The sequence below is a fragment of the Rattus norvegicus genome, chromosome 3 (assembly GCF_021556685.1).
Source record: "Rattus norvegicus strain SHRSP/BbbUtx chromosome 3, alternate assembly SHRSP_T2T, whole genome shotgun sequence".
Taxonomy (NCBI): Eukaryota; Metazoa; Chordata; class Mammalia; order Rodentia; family Muridae; genus Rattus; species Rattus norvegicus.
Window position 1 is genome coordinate 36684354 of NC_141536.1, and position 22557 is coordinate 36706910.

General features: G+C 44.0%; 1 protein-coding gene across 12 annotated transcripts in view; it reads left to right on the forward strand.

Annotated features, from left to right (window-relative positions):
- Positions 1-22557, forward strand: part of Fmnl2 (formin-like 2) — a 275441-nt gene that overhangs the window by 134414 nt on the left and 118470 nt on the right. The gene's annotated exons all lie outside the window — the stretch shown is intronic.

Sequence of the window (22557 nt, forward strand, 5' to 3'; positions counted from 1 at the left end):
TCCTGCCCTGACTTCTTTCAGTGATTGAACAGTGGAAGTGTAAGCCTAATAAACCCTTTTCTCCCCAGACTGCTTTTTACCGTGGTGTTTCATCCCCAAAAGACAAGGTATATGTAGTATTTTACCTTTTTTTTTTTTTTTTTAACTCAAATCTCAGTACACTATGTTCAGGCAGAGAGTGAAGATTTGAGTTTCCTGCCACAGTTTATGATATGCCTGAATATAAACTTTCCTGGAAGTCTCTGGCCTCAGAACTGACCTTTCAGCTGTTGTGTGTGAGCCAAACATTTAACAGCTCTGCTGCCTGTGTAGCCTGTGTGCTTTTTTTCCCAGTGGCGAGCCATGGTTTGAAGTTGGGAGCCATGTTTAGCTTTGCCCTTCCTATCGGCTGGCAGCCCATTTTCAGGAAACAGTTCACAGGGATGAAAAGCATGTTAAACCAACATGAGAATACTTAAGATTCTGAGAAAGTTGTTTATAGGCTAGCGTGTGAACAGGATGCCTGATTGAAAAGAGGAAAAATAGAGATGGGTGGGGACGGAAAAGCAAATCTGCTGGGTAGCCGGCCAAGTAACATCTGGCCGTATCACAAGTGGAGAGCGGTCGTCTTCAGAGCCATGCTGTTTTTGTTCCGCTCATCAGGATGGTTTTTCTCCTCCATCAGTCTCTCAGCACGGCTGGGCTGCATTCCTCCATCAGTCTCTCCGCACGGCTGAGCTGAGGCAAACAAAGCTGGTAGAGCTGCTCTCTTGCCAGCTTTATCTCCTGCTGGCGCTGTTGGTGGGAGGCTAAGGGAGTTTGCTCTTAACCTTACCTTCCTGGGATGCTCTTGGCATGGCTGAAAATCCACTGGTTTGCTCCATGTTCTCTGCCCCACTCCGTTGTTATGTGGGAAGAAGTCAGTGAAAATGGACATCTGGCAGAGATAGATACCTCCTGGTTTCAGGAAGGAGTTTGCTAGGGTTATGGATGCCCTTTTCATTTCTCGTGTGAACTGTGCTGTGAAGTCTTGCTGCACTGTTGGTCATTCTGGGGTCAGGGAGCCACGGTGAGGGGGGCCGTTAGGATCGCAGCCCTGGGTCAGATAAACAGTGTCAGCTTGGTCTCTGGCTTTTTGATGCTCTTCCTTCCTGACTCGGTTTTGTGAAAGGACACTGGGTGTGCACTTGTCCCATTTAGCAATCAGAGTTAGTTAGGTTGGCCATGAGAAGTTTCAGTCTCCCAAATAAATACCACATGCTCTCACCCATGATTTTACCTTAGTAACTTGTTTTCCTTGAAGTTAAGTCAGTACTATGCAATGTGCTTTTATTTTCCTGTTAAGACGGTTTTAAATTGAATATGGATAGATACTTACAGAAATGCCTAGATTTCTTTTCTAATCCCAGCACCTATGAGGCTGAACAGCAAGGAGCTTCCTCTTTGAAGTTTCGAGGCTAGCCTGGGGTACATCGTGGAGCCTAATCAACCAAACCCAACCAAACCAAATTTCTACCACCTCTTCAGGCAATAATAAGGACACACCCCAAAAGGCCAAGCAATTAAACGAATGAATGTGTTGGAAATGTAGCTTGTTGGTCAAGTGCTTGCACAAAGCCCTGGCTTGATCGCTAAGTATGGAAAGGTTGGCACACTGCTGATACAGGTGTTTGAGAGGGAGAGGCAGAAGAATCCAGACCATGCTTGGATACATTTGGAGTTTGAGGCCAGCCTAGGCTCAAAAGCAAAACAAAAATCCCCGCCAACAGTAATGGCAAAGCAAACTCTGTAGTACAAGGAAAGGATGCTAAGCTAATGTAGTGCGTGCCTCTTTAATGGATGCTGTATGACTCTTTAATGGACGTCTTTATGTTGTGTGCACTGTATGATGTCCATGGAGGCCAGAAGGGGCATGAGATCGCCTAGAACTGGAGGTGTAGCTGGGTGTGGATTACAGTGTTGGTGCTGGGAACTGAACCCCAGTCTTCTGCAAGAGCAGGAGGTGCTCTCCATTGCTGAGGCATCTCTCCAGCTTCTGAAGTGTTCAGTCACTTAAGAAAAGCAGTAGTGGATTTGTACAAACATGGCTGACTTGGTGTTAATATGGTTCTTGTTGTGGGACACCTCTTCCTTCTGTCCTCTGTCCTTTGTCTCTAGAATGGTTTCCTTATTTTCTGTAATTTTATGTTAGAGGAATTTCTACCCCCAAAGGTCATTGGGGTAGGTAAATTGAACACAATTATATAAAAAAGCGGGGACTTAATTTCATCCTTTTGCTTTCCGGCAGGGGAATGAGCTCAGTGCTCTGACTTTGCCCTTCTCCCAGCAGCAGAGGTGGTCTGTGGTCATCTTGGCTCTATCAGCTAGGCTCTATCTATTTATGCTTTGAAGTTAATTTTTTTTCTCCTGTTTTTATCAGTGGACATGTAAGTTGGTTGTTTCAAGTATAGTGAGGGACCAGGAAAGGTGTCTATTATTAGAACCTTCATAATTTTTTTTAGAATTAGTATTTTTTGTAGAATTAGTTTTGATTTATATATGTATATACATCTATCTATCTATCTATCTATCTATCTATCTATCTATCTATCTATCTATCTATCTATCTATCTATCCCTCAGTTGCTACTTCCTGTTCTTTGTGACACTTTTTCACTAGAGCAGATTGGTGGTGAACTCTAAGATCTTGGGTATTCCCTTGAATTTTCTAGTTGGACCTTGGTTGTTTTGTGGATTATGACAAGGAAACAGTTGATATACTTGTTGTTGTTCTTTCCCTCTTCTATATTAAATTATCTTGTTGCTGCAGTAGCAGATTTTATGGACACATCTAATAGAAATTGTGTACCTATCACTGCCCAGTTTGATGCCATCTGCAGTCATGGCAAATGCCTATTTGTTTGCCTTAAACACCGTATAGTCTAGCTGCGTCTCGAGGGGTCCATTTGGCAGCACTGGTTGATCAGATCAGCACTGGGAGGACTGAGTCTGGATGGTGAGGTGGTACAGCCAGTGAGCGCTGTGGCAACTTCAGGAAGTAAGAGCTGGCACTACAGTTGGACACATCGACCCTGAGCAGTGAGTCCAAACTGTTTTCCTACTGAACTTCTCCCTAAGCGTTTGACAGGTTCACAGTGCAATCTTTGTCTCCTTCACAAAATGAACTTCAGAATTTTGAAAACAATTAAAAGGAAAGATGTCAGAAATTAAACAAAACTGAATTCCACCATAACAAACGAAAACAAGCCACCCTAATTTATAGGAGAGTTTAATACAGGAACAAATCAAGAGGCTGGTTCAATGCCTGGTCCCTGCCTCCGGTTATTTTATGGGTATGTTGGATAGCGCTTTCATACACTACCAGTCACGCGACCTCCATATCTAAATTATTAGCAAAGAAGTGTGCACATGGGTAGTTTGCAAGCAGCCTACAGCATTTCCTGGGGATCCATCTCCCCACTTCTCTCAGAATGTGTGCGTGAGTGGCAGGATAAAGCCAGACCAGGCAGTGATTCCAGAAGTGAGGGGAGTCTTGGGGGTCATCCAAGTATTAGGACAGAGGAGGAAAACCATCCATCCTCAGGAAGCCGGAACGGACTTCACCTTCTGTGTGACGGTGCGCTGTGAAGTCCTCAGCCTTCCATGTCCCTGTGTGTCCTTCAGGGTCTGACACAAAGGAGCAGGGATTTCAGGAGCTGAGCACAAGGTTGAGAGAAACAATCAAACTCAGGAGGAACCCGAGTAAAAGGATTAGAAAGCATGAAAAGTTAGAAGGGAGCCAAGGGAGTAGGGAAACAGGCCCCTAATGGTGCCCCAATGTTCTCAGGGCTCCTGGGGAGTTCTTGATCCTTTTCACGTGTTTCCGTGTTGTATATATAACAGTTACTGCTCTGGCCTAAGAAGAACAGGTCTGATATCAAAATCCTGTTTTATATTTTGAGACAGAGTCTTTCTATATGGCCTTGACTGTCCTTGGCTGTTCACAAACCGTAAATGGTCCTGCTTTTGCTGTCCCAGTTCTGGGATTAAAGACAGGCTTCATCATGCCTGACAGAAGAGAGGCTTCCCTGGCTGGGAATCTAATGCAGCATGTGGTGGTGAGAGCACTGAGCCACCAGAGTCGTGAAATTCTTTTCTAAAGATTTACATTTATTTTTAAAGTTTGTATGTGTATGTGCACATTGCTACATGTGCGTGAGTGCCCATGGAGGCCAGAAGAGGGAGTTGGATCCCCTGGAACAGAAGTTATGGTGATTCTGAGCAGTCTGATGCAGGTGCTGGGAAATAAATTGGGGGGCCCTCTGGAAGATCAGTAAGTGCTCTTAACTACCTATCTATCTCTTCAGTCTCCAGATGGTTACCTTTTCTTCTCACAGCACGCAAAGCAGATTTGTGTCATTTGACCAGAGAATTACTTTGATTTAGTTAAGGAATGTTTGAAAGATAGAGAAATCATTGTGAGGGATCGACCTTTGCCAAAAAACTGCAAGTTGTCCGTCCTTTTTCTTTCAAGCATAAAGTTTTATGTAGTGGCTCTGTGAATGAGTGGCTTTTGGCTAGAGAAGACTGAGGTCATCGGACTGGTAGGAACGGGACTGGTCTGTTTGGGGACTCCTGGCTCTGAAAGTGCAGCTGGGTTTGTTCAGCTGACATGTACTTTTTGGTCTGCATTTTTGTGGTAGCAATGAGTTGGCAGCAGGTAGAGTCCATAGGCAACAGATTTCAGACACAAGTGGAACACAGCCACCACCCCCACAAACCAACTCTTGTTTTGGTTCAGTTTTGTAAACAGAAGGTAAGTGAAACAACACCCGTCAGTTCCACAGGGAAACATGCCGTTTGCCCAGCCTGACCGCTTACTACTTCTGTTACTGTGTGCTTGACATCCTGGCCATGGGAATTTGAAGGTTGGATCTCTTAGGAAAAAAAAAAAAAACCTAAAATAATACTAGAAGGAGGTAGGAGGTTGCTCAGGAAGTTTATTTATTCTCATTAGTTCCTGTGAATAGGAGTACCTGGTGTCATGGTGCACACCTTTAATCCCAGCCCCTGGGAGGCAGTGACAGGTGGATCTCTGAGTTTGAGGCCAGCCTGGTCTACACAGGGACAGCCAGTCTTAAACAGAAAAACTCTGTCTCACCTAGCCCCCTCTGAAAAAAGGTAACTGGCACATCTTGTCTTAGTTTTATTGTGTATTTTTGTACGTCATAAGATAAGCCAGGAATGTAAAAACAGCTAAGATGATCATGTTATCTCCTAAATGAGGTAGCGAGACACACATAGACATGTGAAGGTCCATATGTATGCTTGTCTTCAGAATAGACATAAGACTGTTACTCAACACGTGTGGAGAACTGGTACCAAGACATCCCCTCGGACCCCTAGAGGATACCAACATTTGTGAATACCTATGGCTCATAAATACAATAGTAGCCACAGGTAGACTATATACGTCTTTCTACATACTTTAAATCATCTCTAGATTACTTATAACTAATGTGATTGTATGAATACTGTGTTGTTCAGGGAATAGTGACAAGGGAAAAGATCATGTGCTTTGTACAGATGTTAGTCCATAGGCTTCATTACATAGTAGAGGTAGAAGAGGACCGGAGGCAAGCACGCTCATAAGTGAGTGCTGGAGAAAGGTAAGCTCTGTCAAATGGTGGGAGGCTACATAACCCTTTATTCACAGGGACTCAGAAATGTCATTGGTCTTGGAATACTGACTTCTCATTATATCGTTGTGTTAACTTTAGCTTCTGTTACTGCCAGATGGTGATAGAGGAGTGGCCTCATCTCCTCCAAACTCTGTGTTGGCAGGGTTTTGTGGAACACATCTTTAATCCCAGCACTGGGAAGCACAGGCAGGTGGGACAGTTTGGTCTACATAGCCACTTCCAGACTAGCCAGGATTACATAGTGAGATGCTGTATCAAAAACAAACAAAAAAGCTGGACAGGTAAGTTTATCTGCGTGACCTAAGACTTAACGTCCATGTGCATTACCGAAAGCAGGGCGAGTGGCCCTGTTTTGGAAAGAAGGAACCCACCGTGCTCACTAGTGGAGGGATTCAGCACGTTGTAAAGATAAAGGGACCATGTGATGAGCGTGCTTTGCTCCGTGTCACCAAGTGAAGGGCAAGAGAAGGTTGGGGGTGAGTGAATGGCATTTTCAATGGAACCGAGAGTTAAGGAAGAGCTTTATTCTCTGGAAACTTGGGTAGCTATGTTTCCTGTGTGGCCTGGTTATAGAAAGACTGCCAACTGGCAAAGCACTGGTGAGAAGGTAAGTTCTAGAAGATGGCCGTGCAGTGTGTCCCTTTGAGCATATTGGGCTTTGCAGCTAGAGTGCTGTCGAGGTTCCAGAAAAAGTAGTCTTATAAATGAGGGAATGGTGGGAATCTGTGTGGGTGTTGTCTTAAGGATGGTTGTGCATTCTTACACCTGGGCTCTATCTCCTAATGTGCCTTGGCTTGTGTTGTAGCAGGGTAACTGAGTATTGGGCACCTCTCATACAATACAGTTCCTGGACTTACTTCTCACATTCAGGACTGTTAGTATCCTCGGCCACCCAAACTCTGAATCAAAGAAAGCATGACAAAGGGTGTGCCTTTGTTTGAATAGGTTTCCCTGGCTTTGCTTCAGGTTACTTAGGATCTAGGACAGAGGTAAGTGGAGGTGGAGGTGTGTGTGTGTGTGTGTGTGTGTGTGTGTGTGTGTGTGTGTGTGTGTGTGTGTGTAGCCCAGGCTGGCCTAGAGATTGCTATATGTCTGAAAGGATCTTGAACTCCTGATTCTCCTGTCTGTACCTCCCACGTACTTGATTACAGGCACATGTCACCAACCTGTGGCAGGACATGTGCATCTTTTAAAATGGTTTAAGCTGGACAGGGTCCCGTGTAGCCCAAGTTAGCTTTGAGTTTGCTATGTAGGCTGACATGGTCCTTTTGTCACTCTGTCTTTCAAGGGCTGGGTTACACATGTGAACTAGTACACTGCTGTCCGATTGGTTCTAATCTAGAAGAGAGAGCCAGTCACTCAGTAGTCTCTACTGGCAAATGCCTAGTATGCTTTGGTCATTCTAACAGGAGTCTCTTTGGGAGCACAAGCCTAGAATCAATCTGATCCACACAGACACATTGTGTATTTCTCCCTTGTTAGTATATGGAGTTTTTTCTTTGTTACTGGGGGATGACTTGTTGCTTTTGGCTTTCCTGATACTGTTTTCTGGAGATTTGAGTTATACAGTGTTGCATAAGGCCTATTTCCTGCCGCACTTCAGTATCCTCCTCACTTTACTCTCATGAATCCCAGCCTGAAGGAAGTCAGGCTGTCTTTCCTTTTGCACAGTGGGGAGACAGAATGTTGACCTCTGAAACAAGACCAGGTTCATATTCTTGGAGCTCACCCAGTGTTAAGAAAGCCGAACAGTGAAGCAGACAGACAGTACTGACATCAGAGTGGGATGGCTTAGGTGGGGGAATCCCAGAAGAGAATGTGTTGTTGTAGGCAACACCCAGAGGAAAATCGACAAATCATGATAAGACTCAGTGGGGATTTCTGGGCCACCAAGAAAGCACTCGGCTGTCTTTTCAAACTCCTTCGTATACATCCCCACTCTGTGACTTACGGCAGGATCCTAACAATGTCCTAAAATGGTGATCAAAATTCAGAGGTCTACAAGGGTAAAGAGAATCCTTTAAACTAGCATAATGTGTTTGGATTTGAGACAGAAGGGATTAGTGGGGTCTTGGCAAGCCAGAGAAAAAATTCCGAGTCAGGCGCCTTTCGGCTTTGGCCCACGCTGGCAGGCAGGCCGGCGTGCGAGGCTTCCAGGTTTGCCTGCTCAGATGAAATTTTGGATTTTTTTTTTTTTTGTATGAAATCTTCCACGTTTTAAAGACACATGTTGGTGCGTAATCAAACCACACACAGGTCTGGAACTAGGAAACAGAGCTTAGAGCCATCTACTTTGCACTAGGGATTGTCCTTTCCTGAGACTTGGTCCTACTATACTGTTGACATATGATGTATTAAGGTTCATCAAGTGACTCTGTAGTGGGACCAGCTTTTCCCTGCACTGAAGAGTGAACCTCTTGAAAGATAACTTAGGAAATACATTTCTGAGTTTTCTAAAAGACATGTCTTGGAGGTTAAGGTTTGATTCTCTATGAGCTGTCATGGCTAGTGGGATTGGCTCAGGAGAGGAGAACCAAACTCCCATCTAGCTCTTAAGTTTGTCTTGATTTCAATGGTAGAACAGAGGCTCCATGTTGTACTTGTCCGGATTCCTGAGAATCAAACCCCCCCCCCCCCACGGGCTGTCCAGGGTTAAGGGGGAGTTTAGGAGTGTTTGCTCCCAGCATTAGCCAGTAAGAGATTCTGTTGTTTTCTAGATCTGTCCTTCAAATTTTGAGAGCTTGCTTATACCTCGTTCCTATAGAGGAAGACCTGTGAGTCTGTCTTAGGAACACACGTTTAAAAAACAAAAAAGGAACACACTTACATACATACATACATACATACATACATACATACATACATACATACATACAGTCTCTCTGGCAGACTTTTACATACCTTAGGATTTAGACACTGACAATAAGTGCTCTCTACTTGATTTTAGTTCTATGAATTATAGTTGGCAACTAGTGACAGACTGTATTGTAGCAAGTATGGGAGGCAAAGTAGTTTTCATCGTTTAGCTTCACAACGTATAAGTTGGCCCAAGCAGATTTTAAACCATCGAAGGTGCGTGTGTACACACACACACACACACACACACACACACACACACACACACACACACACTAGGCTGTGGAGTTTTTCTGGAGATAAATAGTTGCATTATCTGGTGTAGGGGAAGGTGGCAGTAGTGAGGATTTTTTTTTTTTATATGAAGTAGTTGCTTATTTGACTCTTCCTGCTCACATGCAGGAATGCTGATTTTGTCCTCGGAGTACTCAGTGGAAATCACTCATGGGAAACCCTCACAGTGCACTGAGCCACTGATAATTGGATCTATTCGAATGTGCCAGACAGGGTGCTTTGCCATGGCAGTGTTGCCTTTTCCTCAATGGCCCTGGGATTAGAATACACTAGGGAGAAAGCAAATGATTAATGGTCGTAAAATACCATCGCATTGGAAGACCGTTCTTCAGAATCTGGGTCAGAGGGACATTACATAATACTTTCCTCTGTTACTGAGTTTGTTGTATTTCTGTCCTGCCTGTGTTATAGAAGATCAGAACAAATTATGATTTTTTCCCTCCCTATTCAGACAGACTTGTAGTGTGTAGCTCTGTCTGGCCTGCAACTTGCTATGTAGAACTCAGATAGATCTGCCTGGAGTCCTGGGATTAAGGCATGTGCCACCCCCGTCCCCTACAAGGCTTATTTGGGAATCTGTATTGAACTAAATAAAACCAACCGCCCCCTTAAAAAAGATTGCCTTGTTTTAAATATCCTCCCCCATGAACCAGGAGAACATTCTTCACATCTTCCGCCTCTAGAGAAGGGAATGGCAGAATGTGAGTGTGAAAGTCAGAGTACAGTGCTGGAGAACAGGAAATAATGCTGCATGAAGAAAGATGATGATAGTCGACTAGAACTGAGAGGATTAGGGATGTGTTCCCATTGTGGGCATTTAAAAGTGATATATGAACAAATGAGCATTTAGAGCTCTTACTTGGCTGGTTATTGCAGTAAACAGTACGGCTTGCGTGTGTCTCTAAGTTGCCCAGTCTGACTCACGAGTAGTGTAGACATCTCGCAGGTGATTCATCATCCACCCCTAGTGGACAGAGGTCGCAGGACAGACAGAAAGGTTTGAAACACGTTAGTGGTCCTTGGTTCCAACTGTGTCCACTTGTGTGATCTTGAGCTTTGAAAGGTGACACCCATTTTATGCTGGTATTCTTACCAGCCCCAAACAGATGATCCTGCATTGGTTTTGTGAGCATGTAAGTTAGGGTGGATGTGTCCTCAATCGCTCAGGTTGAGTACCACTGAGTATAAGTGAGTCAGGGTTTACACTGTGCCAGGACAGTTGGCTCTCGGAGTAATGCTGTATGTTCTGCCAAATGTTTTGGAACAGTGTAATATGTGACAGAGGATAGATAGTTCATCTGTTGTGTCCCAGAGAAGCCCAAAGGTTGCACACCTCTGTTGTGTATAGTGTAAAATGAGTCTAGATTAGAACTTCATGTATGAAGGCAAAATGTTGCTGACTGCTGTGTAATGCACTATTTTCATAGACCCTCTCCGGGGCTGTGGGAGGGGGGAAATCTCACATTTTGGATAAATTTTATTTATGTAGTTAAAAAACGTGTTGGCCATTTTTTCTTAAACTAGCCCCATCCAAAACTTTAACATAGTTTCTTTTATATAACACGGGACGAAACAGTAAAACTATGCAGCTTTATTTTAGAATACTTTTAGGAAACAATGATCCAGAGTGTGGTGGAGAACAGGATGGTGTTTTTTTTTTTTTTTTTTTTTAAATCAGGATGGTGTTGCAACCTTTTCAGGTCACAAGATCTTTAATATCTAAATAATTTTCCTCTTAGTTCCCTTTTCTTGCAGTTCCCTCTAGGCTAAAAGCGCAACCTAACTTTCAGAAGCTCTAAATGCTTATGTGCCAACAGTAAGTATGTATTTAAGGAAGCTCGTTTGTTTTGTTTTGACATGTCCTGATAACTCAGTGGCCATTTGAAAGACATAAAAAAAGACACACATGGACTATGAGAAAAACACCTTTCATTCTTTAAAACAGTGGCTCTCAGCCTGTGGAGACCCAGGTGGTGGTCCCTTTGGTGGTCAAACAGCCTTTTCACAGAGGATGCATATCAGATATTTACCACGCAATTCATAACGGTAGCAGAATTACAATTACGAAATAGCAACAAAAACAGTTTTATGGTTGAGGGTCACCACAACATGAGGAACTGTGTTATAAAGCTGTAGCCTTAGGAAAGTTAAGCACTGCTTTAAAAAGACGTGTGACTGTCTAGGAAATGTATATGTGCAAGGTACTGCAGCTTCAGCTTTCAATTCAGATTGTACCGATGCCCCCGGCCCCTACGAGTCTCACCGTCTCCTGTTACTGTCCTTCTACTCGCAGCAGTTGCTGAATGCCGCAAAGGCAAGACCCTGGCCTTGATCAGACCCACTACTACCCACCCACTCCAGCACACATGGTAGTGCTTAGCACGTTACAGGCTAGGAGTTTCCATGGAATCAGACAGACTTTCCTTACCAATTCTTTCTTCAAAACCTTAAAATCCATTCCAGAGTTGGCATCACCGTAGTGCGGTAGGGTCCTGAGCACTCGGTTTTGGACTCGTGATGCCACAATTTCTGTTACATCAGAGAAGCTGCTCAGGGTACTGGGTTACAGACCCAGGCTCAGTTCTCCCCTCCTCCCTCCTTTAGTTTGGTTGTGCTGTATTCTGTGTTCTATTAATCAATAGATAAAGCCTAGTAAATGACGTGCCGACTCCATGAAACACTCGTTTAGTTTTTAATCGTCAAAGGATTCCTTTACAGTAAGTAGCATCCTTATTATGCAGATGTGAGAGAACTGAAGTTACCAGTCAATATATAGTTGGTAGTTATCCTAGGATGTATTACAAATATGGTGTGTCCATACCATGCCATGCTGTGTACACACACACACACACACACACACACACACACACACACACACACACACCATTGCCTGTTCTGTTTGACTTTATGGTCTGCACAGAATCTTCATTTTCTGCCATAGCTTTCCTGAAGTCTCTACACCTGGACCCATATATGGCTGCCAGGAGAAGTACTTTCCAGTGTTTTCACGGTGACCCTGACAGGGGATTCGTTTGTTTTGTTTTTGTGTTTCTGGTTATCATTTCTAGACAACACCAATGAAGCTCAGAAATCTATTGATTTTTATAACGAATCACAGGTAACTGGGGTTTGAATTACGATGTAAAGGGTTCCAACTGCCAAACTTGTCATTCTACTTCCTGGCTATCGTTATAACCAGAAAGCATCCTGACATCCGTAGGGCTCTTTGGTCATTAAAGCAAGATGAAGATGTGACAGCGGGCTTTGGGTGGATAAACTTCAATAAGTCCTATTTACTTAGAAACCATGCATGGTATGTGTGGCACCTCACTGTCAAATAATGCCCCTATTGCCCAACCACGAGAAGTAACAGAGGACATATTGTGCCTACCATGTATAAATATATGCATAGAGGAGAGAGAGGGTGAATGGGCTGCTTGTCAGTGACTGGCTGCCTCAGGAAGGGCATAATGACAGCAGCAGGCCAGCAGACCCTGAGTTCAGAACAGGGTAGGAGGGTCTGCTTTTAAAGGGTTGCTCAGAAGGGGAGTCGGAGTTTGAAAATCCCTTGATTTTGTTGCTGGTGGTTAGTGCCTAATGTCAAATGTGGTTCATTTGCACCAGGAGTTGAATTTCTCCTATAGAGGACAAAACCTGGGTCATGGGCACACTTGAATAATCCTTGGGATTCATCGTTCGGTGGCTGAGTGTTGAGGGAGTCCTTGGAATTAGGGTAGATGGGTGTATGAGTTAGGCATGGCTTTTCTTTTGAGTGAGAGGAATCGGGGTGTTACAGAATGTAAAGATTTCATGGCCACTATGGTATCTTGGTATACCTTCACAGCTCTCTTGGGGAAGCATAATACTGCTTTGTAGGAAACTGAAGAGTATTTGCCTCTAGAACACATTGAGTGGCTGGACTGAGTTCAGCTACTGGAGTTGTGTGCCTTGCCCCTCAAGCTGTACTTTACCCAGCTGAGCATACAGGGAACCCATATAGTGAGGACTGACACCCCCCACTGCACCCCCACACTATATGCACACACTCCTTTTCCCTGTATCCATGTGCATGCTTTTTTCCTTTTTCCCAAATATAGCCAAGTCTACCACTTAAAGTTGAGTGGCACCTCTCCTGGACCTACTGTGTTCTGAGATCCTGTAGGCTCTCTCTTTTCGCCAGTCTCCCTGAACACTGCCATTACTGTTCATGTTTTTTGTCCCCCCCCCCCTTTCTCTAGAACCACGGTATTACCTCTTTTACCTTAGACAAACTGGTAGGTTTTCTCGAAGCTGCCTTCAAGTTCTTCTAAAAAGGACTTGGCAAAGTGGTCCAAAGTTACCTTATCTTTGTCAGTGTTGGGGTCCCGGTCAGATGAGGCAGAAGAGAAAATCCATTTTATCCAGGTGGTACTGTCCTGAAGTGATCTCTCCACTGTCAGGCCTAGAATTCACTTTGTAGACCAGTTTGGCTTACAGAGATCCATCCACCTGCCTCTGTCTTCGGAGTGTGGACACATTCTTCTGTTTTTATGGCATTTTATAGAGTTACACTTGTACAGGGTGCCCACTGGTGAAGACTGCTCAAACACAGTGTATAGGCAATGAAAGTCTCTACTGTACCCAACCGGAGGTTGGGCACAGAGGTATTGAGTAAGGGGTTTTTAAAGGCAAACCCCACATCCTGGCATTTTGCTCTGCAGCGACAGGAGGAAGTTTGTACAAAGAAACTGTTTAACAGAGGCCAAGATGAGTCAGCTGGGGCACCTTGACCTAGGGTTCCTAGAATAGAGTTGGGTAATTTTCCATTGGGCTTCCCATCAAGGAGATCAAATGTGGTCTAACATAAACGGCCTCATCAAGAATACAAGGTGGTGGTGGCTGGGGATTTAGCTCAGTGGTAGAGCGCTTACCTAGGAAGCACAAGGCACTGGGTTCGGTCCCCAGCTCCGGGGGAAAAAAAAAAAAAAAAAAAAAAAAGAACCAAGAATACAAGGTGGTGGACCTTGTCCTGTCACAGTACTTCATAAACAAGTAAATAAACAAATAAGTGAGTAAGCAAATTAATTAATTAATTAATTAAGACACTCCTTGGACATCGTGTGAATGTATTTTTTAATTTATTTTGTGTATATGAATGCTTTGTTTACATGTACACTAGAAGAGGGAATCAGATTCCATTACAGAATCTGATGTAATTTATGGCCAATAATATTCTTTTGCATGTATATGCCGTGTTTTGTTTTCCAGTCATCTGCTTTTGGATCTTTGGGGTTTTTTATCCTTTGCTTATTGTGAATATTGGAGTTATAAATATTAGTGTTGTTTTAGTTATATATTTTCACAAATATTAGTTATCTGCTTAAATGCTCTCTCTCTCTCTCTCTCTCTCTCTGTGTGTGTGTGTGTGTGTGTGTGTGTAGGTAGGATGGAATTGTGGGGTCATTTATTAATTTTGTATATACCTTTTGTGTTGTTGAGATGGATACGCAGATACTGCTGTATTCCAGGCTGGCCTCAAACTCATGATTAGCCTGCTTCAGCCTCCTAAGTGCTGGGGTCATGGATATGTGCCCCTATTCTTGGTCGTGGATACTTTTTGAAGAACGCGCACATTGTTTTTCCTACTGGGTATGCCGTTTTGCATTCTCAACAGTAATGTAGGAGTAAGTGTCCCGTTTATCCACACCATCCTGAGGGCGTCTAAGGAAAGTTCTCACGTTCATAGGTGCTCGTGAGTATGTTGAGTATTCTGAGTATGTTGAGTATGGTTATTCGAGTATTCCGTGAGATCCTCTCCATTTTAAGATCCTTCTTAAAAATTAAAAAAAAAATTTGACCATGTGAATCTGTGCATGGGCCAGCACATGCAAGTTGTATCTCCTGGAGCTGCAGTTGGAGGTGTTCTTGATCCTTCTGATGTTGAGTGCTGGGAACTGAACTTGAGTCTAGTTGAAGAGCAATATGAGCTCTTCACTGCAGTCAGATCCTAATAGACAAATCCTCTCTGGTTCTTAGGATCAGGGTGAGGAAGTCCTGGGAGGACCAGTATTCCAGCCTCAGTTGGTTGGGGCTTTAATTATTTGCCATGATTGTGCAATGCTTATTTTAAAGACAAAGGCATAATTGTTCTTTTGCCTCATAAGCCATGCCCTTTGTCGACTGTAGTTTCAAACAGCCTTTTCCCTTTGATTATCTTTGTAATGAGATGTAAGAATATGAGGAAGACTCCGACTATGCAAAGGCATGGAGACTAAGCATCCTAAGCTTCCAAGACCGGAGGGAGGAGTGTTGAGGGCAGGGTGGGGCTCAGGATTTTAGGGGAAGAAACAGGTAAAAATACACTGCCATAAATTATCAGGTGAGAGAGAGGAGACTCCATTGATTGTGGTTGAGTGTGTCTCATTTGCTTTATAGTTAGTTTGAACTTATGCTATTGAGCTATTTTTACAACATAATTTTGTGGCATAGGAAGTTGATATTACGTAAAAAAAAAAAAAGCCATTCTCTGGGTTTTGATTCAGGTGTTTGTGTTTTTAGACTTTTTGGGTAGCTGAGGCTGGCCTCAAACTCCTGATCTTCCTATTTCTACTTCCTAAATTTGGTCTGTGTCCACCAGCACAGTGCCTGTGAACGTCGAGCCTCCTGTTGTCCAGAGGCTGCCCATGAAGGCATTTCATGCATTTCTCGTGTGGCCGTGTGTGAATGAATGTGTACATGCAGACAGTTCTGGCACAGCAGTGTGAAGACTTGAAGTGAAGGGTTGTGTGAACTCTAGAGCATGCCAAGACATCGGGCATCATGAGCCTGACTGACAGCAACCTATACTTCAGTTGGGCTTATAGCCAGAAGGGGTTTGTGTGGTTATGGCATTTGTTGGGTATTGACTCACCTGAGCTGGTAGAACAAGGAACAAGGAGCCAGTGTGCAGGGAATGCACCCTCAGTGATTGCCTTGCCAGCAGTACTCATCTGTGGAGACCAGCTCTCCTATTCGGTCTCACTCACAATTCCCAGTGCACTTTTGTCAGCATAGCTGGCCTATGCACAGTAGGTTCTGCATGAAAGCTCATCTCTCCAGCAGCTGGTGCCAAGCATTTACATGGTCCCGATGAATGTTTCTGTTCACCTGAAAAGGACAGCAGGGTTTGAACTAGGGGGGCACAAGCTTATTTTTCCAGTTCTGTACATTTTTGTTTTATTTGAGACAGGACCTCTCTCTATAGCTCAGGTTGGTCTAGACCTCACTAAGTGGCTTAGATTAACCATTACTCATAGTGATCTCCTGCCTCATCTTTCCAAAGGGATGGATTATGGATATAAAAGCTTCAAGCCCAACTTGGGTCCGGACTTGTGAATGGGTACATATTTCATTTAATGCTCACAGAAAGCAAGCTTTCAAAGAAAACAGATTGCATCTTAGATTGGAATGGGGGGTCAGAAGTGTGACTTGTTCCCTACAAAGGACAAGTTTCCAGTCAGGTTTTATTTTTATAGATGGAACCAGATTAGGGAGAGACTTATTTACACTCCCAGTGGACTTCTCTGGCTCCCTGGAATGACATCAATCCCCTCAATGATTAAATAAAGCAACAGTGATAATGAGAGGCCGACTGGCTATAGTGATTCACTCAGGGGAACCATTTGGCTGGCTGCCTGCCTGAGTCATGCACGAGGTAACAAGCGAGCTTACCAGTGTCCTCTAGGTTAGGGAGATGTTACAATTAAGGATGTCAGGTAGTCACAGATGTAGGTCGTGGAAGTGGATGGCTTTTCAGCTGAAAAGAAGAGGGAGCCAAGTGGGGAGCTGGCAGTCAACCCCCTGCTGCCCTCATCCCTTGCTGTCCTCCTGTGCTGGAGAACGGATGCCTTACTGCCTGATCTCCCAGTCATCCTGCAGGGGAGAATAACTTGGTGGAAGAATAAGAGGAGGTGGAGCAGCTTTTCCTCTTTTCCTTTTCCTGCAGATTCACTTCCCCAGGCGCCACTTGTCTCTGCTCCGCTGTAACTTGTGCATTTCGCGTCTGGAGTTCACACTAACCTTAAGCTACCTCTGTATTCCCCGCCCCCCCCCCCCCCCCCCCCCAGTCTATTCTCTGTGCGTTGTGGCTCTTACCTCCTCCCATACCTTTGCATCTGGCTAAAGTAACAACACTGTGAACACTGTCTGTCTGTAGCCCCCATGTGCTCTACTGCTCTTTTGGGTGCATTATCTCCTGGTTTGCTTTCTCTGCAACACTGTGTCATTGCCACCTCATTACCACCATCGCCCTCGTGGCCATTCTGTGAACATCTCCATGCCACCAGAGGGGAAACTGAGGCTTAGTTTCAGTAATTTACCCCAGGTCACACTATCAAGGGTGGAGGAGTCATGGTTACATCTGCAGACAGAGCCTACTTATAGTTTATACATTATATATTATTATATAGTTATTATAGGTCAGTAATAACCCTCGTGGCACTGGATACCATTCATTGCTACTCTCCCTACAGACCATGCCCCATCCCTAGAAAAAAGTGGTCTTTTCTCTGAACTTGTACTATTTTGAGGTGCTGTCCTGCGTTAGTGTAAACCCCCTCCCCCCAGGTTCCCTTTGGCTGACTTGCCAGCTATCAGTGACTTCACTGTCTGTGTCCAACCCAGTTCCTCTTCTGGTTCTTCTGGTTTATATTCTTCCAGAAGCAACATGACTTACAAAACCCAGGGCTTCTCTATCTTGTAAGTAGTCATTTTGGAACATTTCCCATTAGAGAATCCTCTGCTTAATAACCGTGGGCTTCCTTTGTGAGATGGTAAGGTCACCACTGTGCTAGCTAATACTAAGCATAGTGTGCTGCTACTCGCCTTCAACACTGTCTTGTAGGTGTCTCACTTTGAACCCTGAGGATATGAGGTAAAAGAAGGATATTTTACAGGTTTCCATTTTTACCAAGTACCCAGGGCAAGAGTGGGATCAGAAAATCCTATACTGTCCAGCGTGAGTTGGTTTGTTTCTGAATGAACTGGGTACCTCCATTCCACCCCCTGTTACATTCAATATTAATCTGCAACTATAACTTCAAATGGATAGCTATGATAGATGCTTTGTAGCCATTATTAATGTCTTTATAAAATATTCAGAAATGTGAATATGCCATTGCTCTCAAAACTTTTGTTTCGAAATGGTTTTATTAAGGAAAGCACTTGGTGCTAGAATGGAGGCTGTCAGTATAGCTGTCCTTGAGTAGATTAATTACGGCAGTTGATAGCCGTGTGAAGGTACTGGTGACAAGACAGGAGTTCCTGAGGATTACATGCAGTGAAAGAATCCCTAACATTCATTTTACTTGCTGGGAAATACTAGAATTGTAGACTATTTCCAATGAATTCTCATCTGAAAAGTAATAAGTAAAACGCCCCATTAGCGTGGGTACTTAGAGTTCAAAACAAACTCTAGATCAGTGAACTGATCAGTGATACTTTGAATTGAGAGGATGACTGCATCTTCTCATTTACTTATTGCACAACCTCCTTAAAGTGTAGTGGCTGCCATCCTGTGCATTGGGCATTAACAGAAAAAAGTGTCAAATGTCATGGATGTATTGCTGTCAGAATTCAAGCAGGGTGCCTTCTCGTAGCACAGTGGTTCTAACGATGAACAGTGGCCAAGCTGATTAGCCAGAGTGGAAGGGAAGGATGTTCCTTGCAGAAAGAACACTCTTAATGATGAATTTATTGTAGCGAGCAACTCATTCAGTATAGAATGGGTAATTAACATTCACCGTGCTTTTCAACACAGGGCATCTTCAAGTGGACTGTTGGCAGGCATTTGCTTGTAGTGCCTCTATGTTTAAATTTATAGAGCCCAATGATTTCTGCAGGAGCTGATGGGTAAGAGAAGGGGAGCAGAGCTCTGTGACTCAAGTGTCAGTACTTCTGGGTGAGGCCGCAATATCATTGCTGGGAAACCTAGAAATTGATGTTCACATCTGGACAAATCAGATTTACTGGTTTACTTACTTGTATATTAAAGGAATATGGGGATAGACTCTATTTTTCTGAGTTACCTGCATCAATATTTAGGGCGGATCTTAGAGTCCTCTCTTGTACAGTAGAACAGGAAGCGTTCACTCTGAAAAAATTTTAGAGTAGTTTTTGCCAGTTTCTATGGATGTCTGATTCTAAAGTAAGTCCCCTTGGGATTACTTAGCTGTACTCTGCCTGAGCATCCCAGAGGACTGACTGAAAGGCTGGTGTTTTTAGATGCTTGATGGATGACTAGCGAGTGTCGTTTTAATTTTTTGAATTACTTACATGTTTTTTGAGATTATAATTACATTGCGTCCCCATTGTTTTAACTCTGGTGTGGGGCTGCCACTCCTGACAAGAACTGTTCTTGAATTGAAAGTAGTATGATGAGACTCTTCTAATTCAGGGCAATGCAGACCTGGTCTCCCACCTCCAAACTCATGACATTGGCTTTGACTGTTCTCTTGGTTTCCCCATAAGTTCTCAGATCTAGACAGGGATGTTAAGGAGATTTGATTCTTGTTTGTTTGTTTGTTTGTTTGTTTATTTATTTTATATGAGTACACTGTAGCTGTCTTCAGACACACCAGAAGAGGGCATCAGATCTCATTACAGATGATTGTGAGCCACCATGTGGTTGCTGGGATTTGAACTCAGGACCTCTGGGAGAGCAGTCAGTGCTCTTAACCACTGAGGCATCTCTGCAGCCCAGGAGATTTGATTCTTTATCACTTCCTCCACACAGACATGCCTTCTGTGTGTGCTCCTCCCTTCCACGGACTGGCATCTACCCCAAGCTAAAGTTACGGCATTGCGTCTTGATATCCTCCCAGTCCTTAAGTCTATCCAGTCAGGCTTCATTGAACTTGTCTTTCGTAACCTCATTCCCTTTTGCGCGCGTGTGGTGTTTATGTGTATATTTATTTTCGAGTGGGTATGAGTGCACGTCACACAGTGCCTGTGGATGTTGAGGTTGACATCATTGGGTGTCCTTTTTATTGATTTCCATCTTGAATACAGGGGCAGAATCTCTTTAGACTTGGAGCTTGGTGTTTGGCTAATCTGGCTAGCCAGCTTGCTCCCTCTCTCTCCTTTCTGTATTCTGGGTTAACAAAGGGCTACCCCATGGATGTGATTTTGACCTGGGTTCTGGAGATCTGAGTGGCTTCATATTTGTATACAGCAAGTACTTTACCGGCTGAGCTCAGCTCCTCAGCTCCCTCAGTACACGTTTGCTCCCTCACTGATAACCGTAACTCGTGTGTGCTGCTGCCCCAGCCTCTGCCCTGGCCCCTCCGCTTCTGTTTGCTACTCCTCATCATTCTGTATGCATCATTCTATGTGCAGCGACTTGAGAAAACTACTCGCTTATATCCCTTCCTTCCTTCCTTCCTTCCTTCCTTCCTTCCTTCCTTCCTTCCTTCCTTCCTTCCTTTCTTTTTCATCTTTATTAACTTGGGTATTTCTTATTTACATTTCCATTGTTATTCCCTTTCCCGGTTTCCGGGCCAACATCCCCCTAACCCCTCCCATCCTCCCTCCATTACTGCCTACCCCCAACAATCACGGTTCACTAGGGGTTCAACTGTTTGAGGGGCTGGAGAGATGGCTCTGCAAGCAGCTAAGAGCACTGGCTGCTCTTCCAGAGGTCCAGGTTCCATTCCCAGTGCCCACATGGAGACTCACAAACCTCTGTAACTCGGGTCTTAGGGCAGCTGATGCTCTCTTCTGGTTTCCATGGCCACTCCATGCATGCACACAGACATTCGTGTAGGCATTTGTGGGCTCTGTGTTACACTTTACATTTAAGTACCTCGAGTCGCATTTCTGCTCATGTAACGGCTTTGACTCACCGTCTTTTTTTTTTTTTTTCTTTTTTCTTTTTTTTCGAAGCTGGGGACTGAACCCAGGGCCTTGCGCTTGCTAGGCAAGCGCTTTACCACTGAGCTAAATCCCCAACCCCGGCTCACCCTCTTTTTTTCCCCTTCATTCTTGGTCTCTTTCTGGCTACCCTGGCTACTCTGAGCGCTTTGACTGTGCCACACGCCCCTGTCCCACAGTGTACTTTTCGTTAGCTCTGCTCAGCAGCTTTCTGTCCACGCTTCACTTTGACCTCTGCTCATGTTTAAATTTCCATTGTCATTCCTGTATCCTCACCCAATCCATGCTTCCTTCTGAGATCCTCTGCGGAGACTTGTCAGAGTTAGAAAAGCTTTTGTCTTTCCGTCACAATGCAAGACTTTCTAGGGCCACTGGCATGTTGCATAGCATTTGTACAGAGAGGATGCTTCAAAAGCATTCGTCTTACAGAAGGCTGTTTAATCAAAATAAGAGTGTAGGGGGAGCATCGTAAACCTTTTTTAAGTCAACAAGGCCCTCCAATCACCGTTGCTAACTACTTGCTCGAATGCTTAGCAGAGAAAAGTAACTTGGCATTTTATTTTACTGCGAAACGAACTTGGTGGCACTCTTCTATTGTACCATGGGAACTTAGGGTTTGTTACCTGTGAGGCTGTGCAGCCTTAAGCAGGTTAACCAAGTTCACCCAGGCTTGTTTCTCCTCTAACTGGGGAAATCGTATCAACCTCACATGCTTGAAGATTGAGATTAGACACGCCTCATGCGTAACACACTGCTTTGGACATTGTAGCTCAGGCATTTAAAAAATTCCTTCCTATCTCTGGAGATTAATGAGGACTGGAGGGGAAAACTCACTTAACTTATCTTGCAATCTTGTACTGCATGTAATCATCCCCAGGGGTACTAATCTGAGGGCCACGAACCGGTTTAGGAGGAAAACATTTCACAAATAAGCAATGGAGAGCTGTTTATCTAACAGTAAATAAACCCGTGCCCCTCCCCCAAAGAGAGAACTACACAGAATTCCTCACCATATCCCAAGGTTGACTGCTTAGCTTTTTTTTTTTTTTAAATAAAACTGAACAGAGTCACTTAGATACTTTTTCTTTCTAATTTAAGTAGCTGTTCCAAGGAGCTGGGTCACATGAAACTCTTTCCCCCATTTTGCGTATTTCGATATTTAAGAAGTTTTAGTAGTTCCACTTAAAACTCTAGGGTCTATATTTCTAAGTCCACTGTCAGCACAGAAGGGATTAAAACCTTAAAAAGAATAACCCTTTAAAATTCTGAAGTCTGATGGCTTCTATTCAAATAATTAGATGGTAGATATATTTAAGAACTATCAATATGCATGGCGGGCTGAGTTTAGGGGAAATACTTGGGGGTTAAACCTCTCAAGTCATCACATGGGGCTCCCCTGACGTTAAGTCAGTTTGCCCACTCTTTAAAAGCATGAAAACCCCACCAGGATGGTCTAGTTGCAAGCCTGAAAGCCAAAGCCTTCAGAGCATTGGGGGGTCTTGACAGGTCAAGGCTTTTGCATCTGCTGTCCCAAATATTGGCCTAGACAAGAACCTGCATTGTTTCAGTAGGGATGGCTTTAATGTGTCAATGTTGGGGTCGGGTGATCAAGAGATATAACACCTTAAGTGAGTGCTTAGTTCAAGTGTTTAGAACACGGAGCCTTTAGAGAGGAAGTAGACAAATCTGAATTCCTTCTGGGCTCTCTGACTTCGTCACTAAGTCCCACTGTTAAGGATCTTGGTAATGTGTATGATCAGTTATTTGCCTGTATTCAGGGAAGTCCACGCTCAGCTCTGCAGAATGTGTGTCCTAGTTGCCACAGAGTTTGAGTCTAAAATATCTTGTTGACCTCGGTATCT